Source organism: Eublepharis macularius, chromosome 3, assembly GCF_028583425.1.
Source record: "Eublepharis macularius isolate TG4126 chromosome 3, MPM_Emac_v1.0, whole genome shotgun sequence".
Taxonomy (NCBI): Eukaryota; Metazoa; Chordata; class Lepidosauria; order Squamata; family Eublepharidae; genus Eublepharis; species Eublepharis macularius.
The window spans coordinates 171,496,455-171,506,624 of record NC_072792.1 but is presented as its reverse complement, the minus strand read 5'-3'; the positions used below and the strand labels follow the sequence as shown (position 1 = coordinate 171,506,624).

General features: G+C 43.8%; 1 pseudogene; it reads left to right on the top strand.

Annotated features, from left to right (window-relative positions):
- The first annotated feature begins 913 nt into the window (after nucleotides 1-913).
- On the top strand, nucleotides 914-2,627 carry LOC129326316 (uncharacterized; annotated as a pseudogene).
- Nucleotides 2,628-10,170: the final 7,543 nt, after the last annotated feature.

Below are 10,170 nucleotides of genomic sequence, written 5' to 3'. Positions count from 1 at the left end.
CTTGGATGAACAAGCAAGTCAAATTCTGTTTGAACTTCATCAGTGGATCCATTGCTGTGAAGTGCTGATAAGCCAGTCTTATTATGAACTGGAAGAAGACAGCTTAGAGGAAGACAGTCTGGAGGGAAAACCCTTGAATAAACCAGAAGACTCAGATGTGGAAGAAGCACATGCTCACTGGAAGTAACTGCGGAAAGGAAGACTGTAGTAGCAGTAATGTGAGTAGCAAAAAGGAAATCACAGACAGATACTCTGAAATGTGATACAATCCCAACTGGAAGAATGAGGGAGAAGGCATTGTGGAGTTAATGAAATCACACCCAGAAGACACCCAGGGCTCACCATTCCCCTCTCTCAGGGTGAAGCTACAAGTGACGAATGACACTTGAACGGCAAGTATATTTCTCCCTGTTCAGTTGCGCTCCACTCAGTCCACTTGCTGTTCAAGTGTCATTCGTCACTTGTAGCTTCGCCCTCAGTCTGACCTGCAGGTCTTCCCAGTAGACTCATGGATAGGGATCATAACTAGGTTTGCCAGGTCCCTATACTCTCCTGGCAGGATGGGGGAGGGATCTGACACCTACCTTGTGCCAGTGGCAAGGTCTTCTTTGGTGCCTGTGTGAATGACATCACTGCTGGCACCTGCGCAATGACATCACTGCTGGAAGTGACATCATCACACCAGCTGCGGGAGTGCTCCCACTTTCAGTGCGGGGCTGACTAGGCCTGTTTGGGGTCCAAATTGACCCCAAACAAAGCACAGGGATGCTCCCATGGCCGGCACAATGACGTCACGTCCAGAAGTGATGCCGCTGCACCTGTTGGGAGCACCTGCATGACACACATTCCTGAGATGCCTGCTGGTGGCAGGCAACCTCCAGGAGCTTGCCACCTCCCGCCAACCACTGCCAAGATGGCAGACAAGGTGGCAAATGTCTGGGAGTTTGCTTGCCACCAGCAAGCACCTGGGAACCCTAATCATAACCTTAAAGAAGAACTGCAAGTTATGCCATTTGTAACTGTGAGTCTGAACTCTTGTGAACAACCTGCAAGTGTTAGCAATCTGTCACCTAAAAACAGGGAGCCAGAAGGGGAGTATGCAGCTGCCTGCCAGTATAACAGCAGTTCCAGCATACGCAGCTATAGTTCTTCTGCCCAAATGAAAGACTTTAACCAACAGAGATCCCCCCCACACACACAAAAAAAGACTTGGTAGGAAAGAACAAAGGCACTTTTGGGTTAGCAACCCAACACAACAATTCCAGTCTTCAGCGCTGTAGCAAAAGCAAAAGGAAGGCTGTCCAAGACAGGTTCACCAATGCAAAGGGCCCGAGATGAGAAGAACAAATTCAAGCCAAGGTCTATCCTTGAAAGAAAGCTCTGTCCACTGTCCATTGGGAGCTCAAGCAGAACTAAGAGGCCAGCACAGTGAACATCACAATGAGTTAGAATTTGAGAACACTCCAGTAAATTCCAATTCTTACAGAGAACTTAGAATTTTGTATCCACCTGTCATTGTTCTCTGGCCTTCCATTGCCCCAGGGAATCAAGACATCCCTCTCCATGCAGGTTCAATCTACTTTGTTCACCCAGATGGCAAGGAAACTTCCATAAACCTGACATTTGCTTGGAATCCTCTTCAGCCAAGTTCATACCCAAGGTCTCCTTTGTTTCATTTGCGAAGTACTGATGAAAACAGCAAGAAATAGCAACAAAATCTTGTAAACAGTTCTGGATACCAGCAGCACTCCCTATGTAGGAGTGTGATTTCAGAGCCGCATTGCCTCGCTGGACATGGCAAACATCAGATGCCTTTAGGGCACAACATTTTTTCATCTGCTTATGAGTCTGGACTTCAACGGCCAGTGAACCACAGACTCTTGGACAGGAATTCCAGAAGTATTTATAGCAAGGACATCTGCAACAACTATGTTTCTGGTGGCCCAGGGCCAGCCCAGCCACACACCCACAATATGATAAGAGTTCCTTCTCCAACTGAGGTGGCTGAAAGGCATCGTCGAGACATCTATCAGCTGGCAGGTGATGACCTGGATGGCATATTCCATCCCCCACCTTTAATTCAGAGGGGGGAGAGTGACTCAGCCCGATTGAAGAGCAGCAAAGAATGCCAGACTGTCCGGAGCCACAGCAATTCCAAAGGCTACCCGCTACAAATGGAAAAGCAAAACGAGAAGCAGGGAAAAAAGAGCAGGAAGGGATCTAGGATAAAAGGCTACATGAAGGTGGATGCAAAGTTTGGGGGCCTTGGGCCTGGCCATGAGACAATCAAAGGGAAAGCTGAGAAAATCAAGCAGCAAAAGGAATATGCCAAGCATATTAAGAAACGCAACAGGGAGAACATCATCAGGGCCAGGAAACCATCCGCCATATCAGAGAACAAGTTAGTGGCATCGAGGCAGAAGGCCCTGGAATATGCCAAGACGATAACTCTGCCCAAAATTATCCAAGTGAAACCATCGGAACAAGAGCCCAAAGATGAGAAAAATCTGGCATTTACTTTAAACCAAGAAAATTTACCTCCCGTTTCATCTCTAGAGTCTCTGCAGAGCCGCCATGAAAGGGAGAAACAAGTTGCGGCTGTATTTAAAACTTTGCGTATTGTATGAGCAGCTGAATGGAGGGCTGGCTGGCTGCTTCTCCTGCCGCTGATATGTCTCCTGTCGATGGTTGCTTTGTGTCTTGAAGGGCCAGCAATGAATTAGGAGCTTCTGCTATTGCAAAAACAAGGTGTTTGAGACTAAATGTCCACTCACCTCTCATTTATTTTTCTCAAATTTTATTGTAGTTAATAAATACATAATGTTCTAGCACTGGGGGGGGGACCCCGCTAGCCTGTCCTAATTATGTTAGAAATGAAAGAGTTTGTGTTGTCCCTTGGACTTAGATCCCAAAGGGGGACTATGAGTGATCCAAGATGATGAAAAGGTCAGGCTCTGTCCATCCTTCCTTTCCTCTTGTCTGAGGCTATCATTTGGAAACGGTGGTTTCGACCATTAGGGAATTTTGCTTCCTTCTCTTCCTTCTTCTCCAACTTGCAACCAAGAGGGCAGGGCACACTTCTGAACCTCTTCCCATCCTAGGTTAATTAAATAGATTAGAAGGCTATCTCTTCCTTTTCCTACCTTGAGCAGAGTTCCTTATAGTAGAAGGCACTTATTTCTTTGCTAAAGTTAAAGCAGGTTCTGTGCAACTTTATTTCCTCAACAGCACTTACATACTTGGCGGCACCTGTTAGGCACTCTGTTCTTCGAAGTAAACATCATTTAGGACTTGTACCTAGCATAGGATGAGAGCCGAGGATTGCATGTTTTCACCATTTCTTTATATCCTTTGTATCTTTGCTGATGCTTGAACAGACCATGTATGCCATTTATTAAAATGTTTGTTTATTTATTTAATGCTCTACGCCTGATCTCTGGGAACGCTTCACACCGATTCACTCTTTCTGTTTCAAGAGCAGTAAAGGGGAGGGGTAGTGGATGACCTTGCCTATGTTTTGTGAAAGCATAATCAATTGCCCCCGTGTTAACTTGTGGAAGTGAACTGGGAGATGAAAAGGTGGAGGCATTAAACGATAACACAGATATAGAGTGCTGGATGGGCTAATATGTCTAGTGGAAGATACTGTCTGATTTGTTGATGGGAGCAATTACATTCCCAGGTTTTTAAAAAATAAAACTTATTCAAATCAGGGCTTTTTTTCTGGGAAAAGAGGTGGTGGAACTCAGGACCACACAATGACATTACTTTGGGTGAGCTGGAACAAGGGGGGAGTTTTTTAAAGTTTAAATCGCCCTTGGCGAAAATGGTCACGTGGCCGGTGGCCCCACCCCTGATCTCCAGACAGGGGGGAGTTTAGATTGCCCTCTGCACCGCATGGCACAGAGGGCAATCTAAACTCCCCTCTGTCTGGCCACCGGCCATGTGACCATTTTCAAGAGGTGCCGGAACTCCGTTCCACTGCGTTCCCGCTGAAAAAAAGCCCTGATTAAAATTGATTTTAACTTCTTATAAACAATGATAACATTAAAGATAAACAACAATAACATTAAAGATACCAATAAATCAGCTGCTGCAAGGTAAAATATTGACATTCCTATGTTATATGTCTGACCTCGTTTGGTTTTGATACCCCCTCGCACTAAGGGAAAGAAGTGGTGGCACTGAGAGGAGACTTGGAACAAGCTGCAGAGTTTACAACCTCCCAGGAACCGGAAGGAAATGGAGCTTGCAAGTCCTTTCCATCCCACCACCCATTAACTCCAGTTCATCCTACTGGCTGCTACTCCCCCCCCCCAACTACTGCTGCTACCTCCATTTGTCAGATAGGTGATTCCAGCCAATCAGGGATGGTTTCACGGGAAGAATGAAACTTTTTTTTTTTTGCTGCATGCCTCAAGCTGCAAAAAATAAGAGAATTGTCAAGCACCTTGCAAGATGTGGAGCAGGGTTATAGGACTGTGTCTTGCTTGTTGCCTCCCATCCTTTCTTTTTTATTGCTATTTATTTATTTATTAGGAGATAAAGATTTCAATCATACTTTCAGTGTAAAAAAAAGATAACAGTTTGATATTTTTTTGATTTATGAAGCTCTTCTCCTCTGATTCACCAACCCAATCAACGTTCCCCAATGTTTCTACAATAAAATTAAATTAGAACAAAGAAAGGGATGGGGGAGGGGGAGTAATCTGGTTATAGATTAACATTCCATTAGAGAGCAATTCGAGAAAAGATAGCCCAATGGCATTGAATTTATGTGATTTATCCGTCCCATAATACATGAGATGCTTCTTTAGGGAGAAATCTCAAAGCTTTCAGCTTTGTTTTTTAACTATTGGTGCAAAGGTGATTCCACACACTGCACAGCAGTACAGTTTACTAAAAGTAATGTCCTAACAATTGAGAGTATGGCAGTTTTTGGAAGGTTCAAGAATGCAGAACAGTGTCCCAGAATAAGGACCACTTTATGCATAGAGGAGAGTGGGATTTTTATGCATACAGATAATTGGCACAGTAAACTTTGAATGTGTATACTCAACAATGTGGATGGGGGTGGAGCCAGTGGGTGCCATCTCTCTCCTCTGCCATGTACTTGTGTAGGTTTTGTACATACAGTTGGGCCCTGTTTGGAGCAGCATTCCAGATTGTATTTACAAACTCTTATATGCAGAAAGGGTATACAAATTGCAGAGATTTGTATACATGTACAACTGGGCTTGGGCCAGCCATTGGACATGACCGCACCAGCTTCTGCACACACAGAGTATATTTTACGTATTTATTTGGAACATGTTTACCCTGTCTTTCTCTAATTAAGGACTCAAAGGTGGGCTGCAAAGTTCATTCAAAACAGACCATTCAGTGAAGTTGTTAAAATCATTCTATCACACACAAATCCATGAACCATTATTAATGACACATTCATATGGAACCAGAGCAATCCACCAATACAAACTTCTGAATACCGGTTCAGGTTGCCGACACCACCTCAACCAATGCTGGTAAATGCCTGGGGAGGGTGGAATTTGGGGAGGATGTGACATCACTTCCAGGTGATATTCTAGGACTTATCCAAATGCTTGCTCACCCATAAATTTATTTAGAAAACTTATGTTCTGCCTGTCCATAGACCTGTTTGTATTGGCTCACAAAGTAGAAGCAATGCAATGAAATCATTAAAAAAACCATTAAAATGTTCAGTAATAAAACAAGCCATAAAAACAAGCCCAGGCCATTAAAAAAGCATGAAACAATATTCAGTATCTGAAAATATTATCCATAAAACTGCTATCAGGCAGCTGTCAATCAGCCTCTAAAACCTGACAAAGATGGAACCCATCAGTTAAATGTCTGTGGGGGGGGGGGGAAATGCTTTGGTCTAGCACCTAAAGGAAAGTAAGTTAGGTGCCAGGGAAGCCTCAAGAAGGATGACATTTCAAATATCAAGTGCCACCACTGAAAAAGCCCTGTATCCGATCACCACCTACCGTGGGGGCACAGAAAAGAAGGCTTGGGGAGGAGATTTTAATTTGCAGGGTGTTCAGGATCACAGGGCCCGCTGACCCCAGACTCACTGGCTCAGCGCAATGAGGATCCTCGGGTGATAGCAGAAAACTCTAGAGACGCTGTCTTCCCAGTCCGCGGCAGTCACCATCAGGCCAGGAGGGAAGCCAGAGTCAATTGCCGAGGATTCATCTGGAGCAGCATGTGCTGCTGAGCACCACCACCATGTCACAGTGAATCTTCTTGACACAGTCCTGTCTCTGGAGGAAACTGCTGGCCTCTTTTATAGGGGTGACGGAGGCTGGCAGACACCAAGATGCCCATGGGAGCCGCAGCTTTGCTAGTGACTGGGTTAAGGCTGCTCACGGATGCACCGGGTTGCGCAGGAGCCGATTACATGGATGATGACCAATGAACCTAAATATGTTGTTATGAGGGACTGAGCAAATTTATTATGGCTAATGAAGCAGCTCTGAGAAATGGACTATATCAGTAGCTAGCATACCCATTGTCAATGCCAACTCTCCCATGTCTGTTTGCTCCTTTGTTGGGATGACGTTGGATGAGGCACAGTCCACTACGATGCAGCATTATCAATAAGGAACAACTAGGACCACATGAACTTACCCGATATACTTACCTTATCAAGTTTGGAACTTTGCATTGGTAAGATAATAACATATCTGTATGGGGTGAATACCCTGATTGATTGATGGAAATGAAATGACACGCTATGAATCGCAATATACAATGTATTTAATTATTATATAATTGCACTTTGAGCAATTGCACTTTGTACATAAAGAAGCAATAATAATAATGTACCCATGAGTTTAGTGTATATTGTACTCAGTCTCTTTGGAGTTTTTCCTCAGTCTTATTGGTGTCTTTGCTTGAAGACTTCCCCTCCCATTTTCAGCCCCATCCTGCAGCCAATCCCTGAAAGGCCAAGAGGGGCCATGGACAGAGAGGATCCCTCAAGGACTGTAGATAGGCCTTTGACCATGGCAGTCAGCCCTGAGGGGAAGGCTAAATCCCAGGAAAGGGTGGACCCTCAGGGAGGTGCAGGCATCCATCCAGGATGGCCCTATAAAAGGGAAACCTTCCCAGGATGCTGAAGAGGAGAAGACAGGTGACCTCCAATGCCCTGAAGTCAGAAGGGCTCCAGGCTGCTCTGTGGGGAGAGAGAGAGTGAGGGTGCTATATACCCCCTCCTCTCCTTTTCTGAGGCGTATCTGTGGCTGGCCTGGAAGAGAAGGGTATCCTGAGTAGAGATGGGCACAAACCAAAATGTGAACCAAAAATAAGCACAAACCAGGCTGGTTTGTGGTTTGTGAACCACGGTTCATCAGATCCCATTTCTGATGAACCGCCACAAACTTTAGGCTGGTTTGTTTGGTTCATTTTTTTGGTTTGTGACTGCAGTCAGCCTGGTGCCAATCAATCAGTTTCCTAGGCAACAGGGATGGACTTCCTGCCGACCTTCTGCTGACCTAGAAGTGACCTTCTGCTGACCCAGAAGTGATGATTTTCTGACCCAGATGTGACATTTTCATGAACCAAACAAACCGGTTTGCGAACAAGGGGCAGGTTCATGAAAGTTTGTGGTTCGTGGTTCGTGAAATTTGATGAACCACGAACCATATGGTTCAGTTTTTTTCCAGTTCATGCCCATCTCTAATTCTGAGCCCCCCCAGACCCCAATGCCCCATTGGTGGATCCTCCTGACACAGGATTAACAGTATGGGAGGTAGCAGTCCCTCACGCACCTTGCTCTAAGATGTTCAGGACCTTACAAGTAAGAACCAAAACTTTGAATGAAGCTCTCTCTCACACTTTAATCTACCTCTGATGGCTGCCATGAAGAGAAAATGGGCATGAGAGAGCCACTCCTATCACCCAGGGTTTCTTGGAAGGCAGGCAGGATAGAAATGTAACCAGATATTGCCAAAGCAGCTTGGAAGAGTTGTTGAGGGCCAGGAGAGAAAGAACTGAATTATGAGGAAAAGCTATGCCAGTCAGATTCTTATACTGCTCCTTGTGTCTGCTGATATTTTTTTCTGTTTATATTTCAAATTAAACAAAAGACTTCAGAAATTAATCATGTCGGGAAGGATAACGTCCTTAACTCAGTAGGGGCCAATATGCACTTATTAATTATGAGATTGTAGAGGTTGTCTAGACTCCCACAGAGGCTGCAACGTTATGTCAATTCATCAGTTGGATTAAAATACTTCAGATCAATTAAAAAAGGGGCCTGAATTAAACAAGCAGCAGATTTTTTGATCATTAATTATTTTTAATACAAGTACTTGTATGGCAGGTGCCATTTTAGAAGACAGTCCTACTCCCCATTCCACACGGGAATGAAACCTCTTCGGAGCAGAGCTGTATTAACTCATGGCTGGGGCCCTAGATTTTCAGGTATTTGACCATGTTACAGCTGACAGACTGACCCTGGTACGTCAGGTACTGGACCACAGTACGTAGCCCTTTATCCATTTTGAGGGTCTCCTGAAGAATTCTATTCACAATTTCTAAAATATTTTTTATTGTGTGAGTAGAACTCTTCAGGAAAGCATATTTTGGGAGTATAATTGTTCAATACTGTAATATTTTGAAGTGAATAAATGTTTAATTATTTATTAAAATATATAATTTATGGATAATTGTTTTAATATAAGACAATTTATTTCACTTCGATAAGGAAGCAGTGAATTGTCTTATTAATAAAGGTTATATAAGAGAATGAATTAATTGTAATCTCTGTGGGGGTATGCCTCAGGGAAAAAAATTGATGGGCCCCTCGGCTTCAGCCTGGTCAGCCTGATGAATAATACGGCCCTGCTTCTGAGGCAATTCCTGCTGAAACACAGGCCGTGTTGTATGGTGGTTACTGGACCATGGAGACCGAGGATCATATCCCCACTTTGCCCTGAACTTCCTAGAGGTAGTCTGTGTCTCAGCCTAACCTACCTCACAGGGTTGTTGTGAGAATAAAATGAACAAGAGAACCTGTGATGCTCCTCGGAGGAGGAGCGGGACAAAAATATGATTGATCAACCACAAAATTATGCTTTCTTCAGAAACATTGTTTTACTAACATTCACATTCACACAGATCTAACCTGTAGAGTAACTGATTAATCAAACTGAATTCACATGTTGAATAGAGAACAGCTGCTAGCCTTAGGGCTTGCTCTAGAGCATGGATATGGAATCTACAGAGGACATGTGCTAAAAGTTTCCTGTATGGTTTGTTGAAAATGCAGTTTAAGCAAACATATCAGGCAGCCTAGAAATCTTATATATAAGCTAAACTAAACAGGAGTATTGTGGCATCTTAACATCAAACAACTTTTAATTCTAGCATCAACCTTTGTGGAATAGAACCCATTTTGTCAGATGTAGGCTGATTCCGCACATGTTGAATAATGCACTTTCAGTGCACTTTATCAATCATTTGAGGTGGATTTTTTGTTCCGCACACAAAAAAATCCGTTCCAAATGATCTACAAAGAGGATTGGAACTGCATTATCCAAGGTGTGCGGAATCACTCGTATATAGAGCCAGTATGTTCCTATTAGATAGGTGTACTCAAGTATTATGTACTCAAAGTTATGGGGGGGGGGGCGAAATGTTGTGAACAGCAGGGTCAAAGGGACATGAAATACAGGAAGTACAAGGTGAGGTGCAATAGAGTACAAAGGCCGTTGACAATACCAGTCATTGGTGAAATCAAAATCTACCTAGGTTTGCTAACAGCCGTAATGACTGAGGAATCTTAGATCTTGGCAGACTTTTTGATGAATTCCATTTCAGCAGTTTCATGGTCGAATCTCCCTTTGCAGTCCTTTTGCAGGAGACTGAAAACTTTTCAATCCACAGCAGTGTATGCTGGCAGACTGAAATGGTCTCCTTTTGGTTTCTGAATATTGCCTTTTTCAGCTCCAGGTTGCTGCCAAATTAACAGCAACCTGTCAATTGACATAAACCAAGCAGATTTAAACAATTTCTGTTCTCTGCAGCTCTCTTCAGTTTTTCCCCTCTCAACATTGCCCCTTTAAATATGGGACCCAGAGAAGGATGAATGACTCTACATGTATCCATTTCTGATAATTGCTGCTCAGTTACAGACTAATAAAT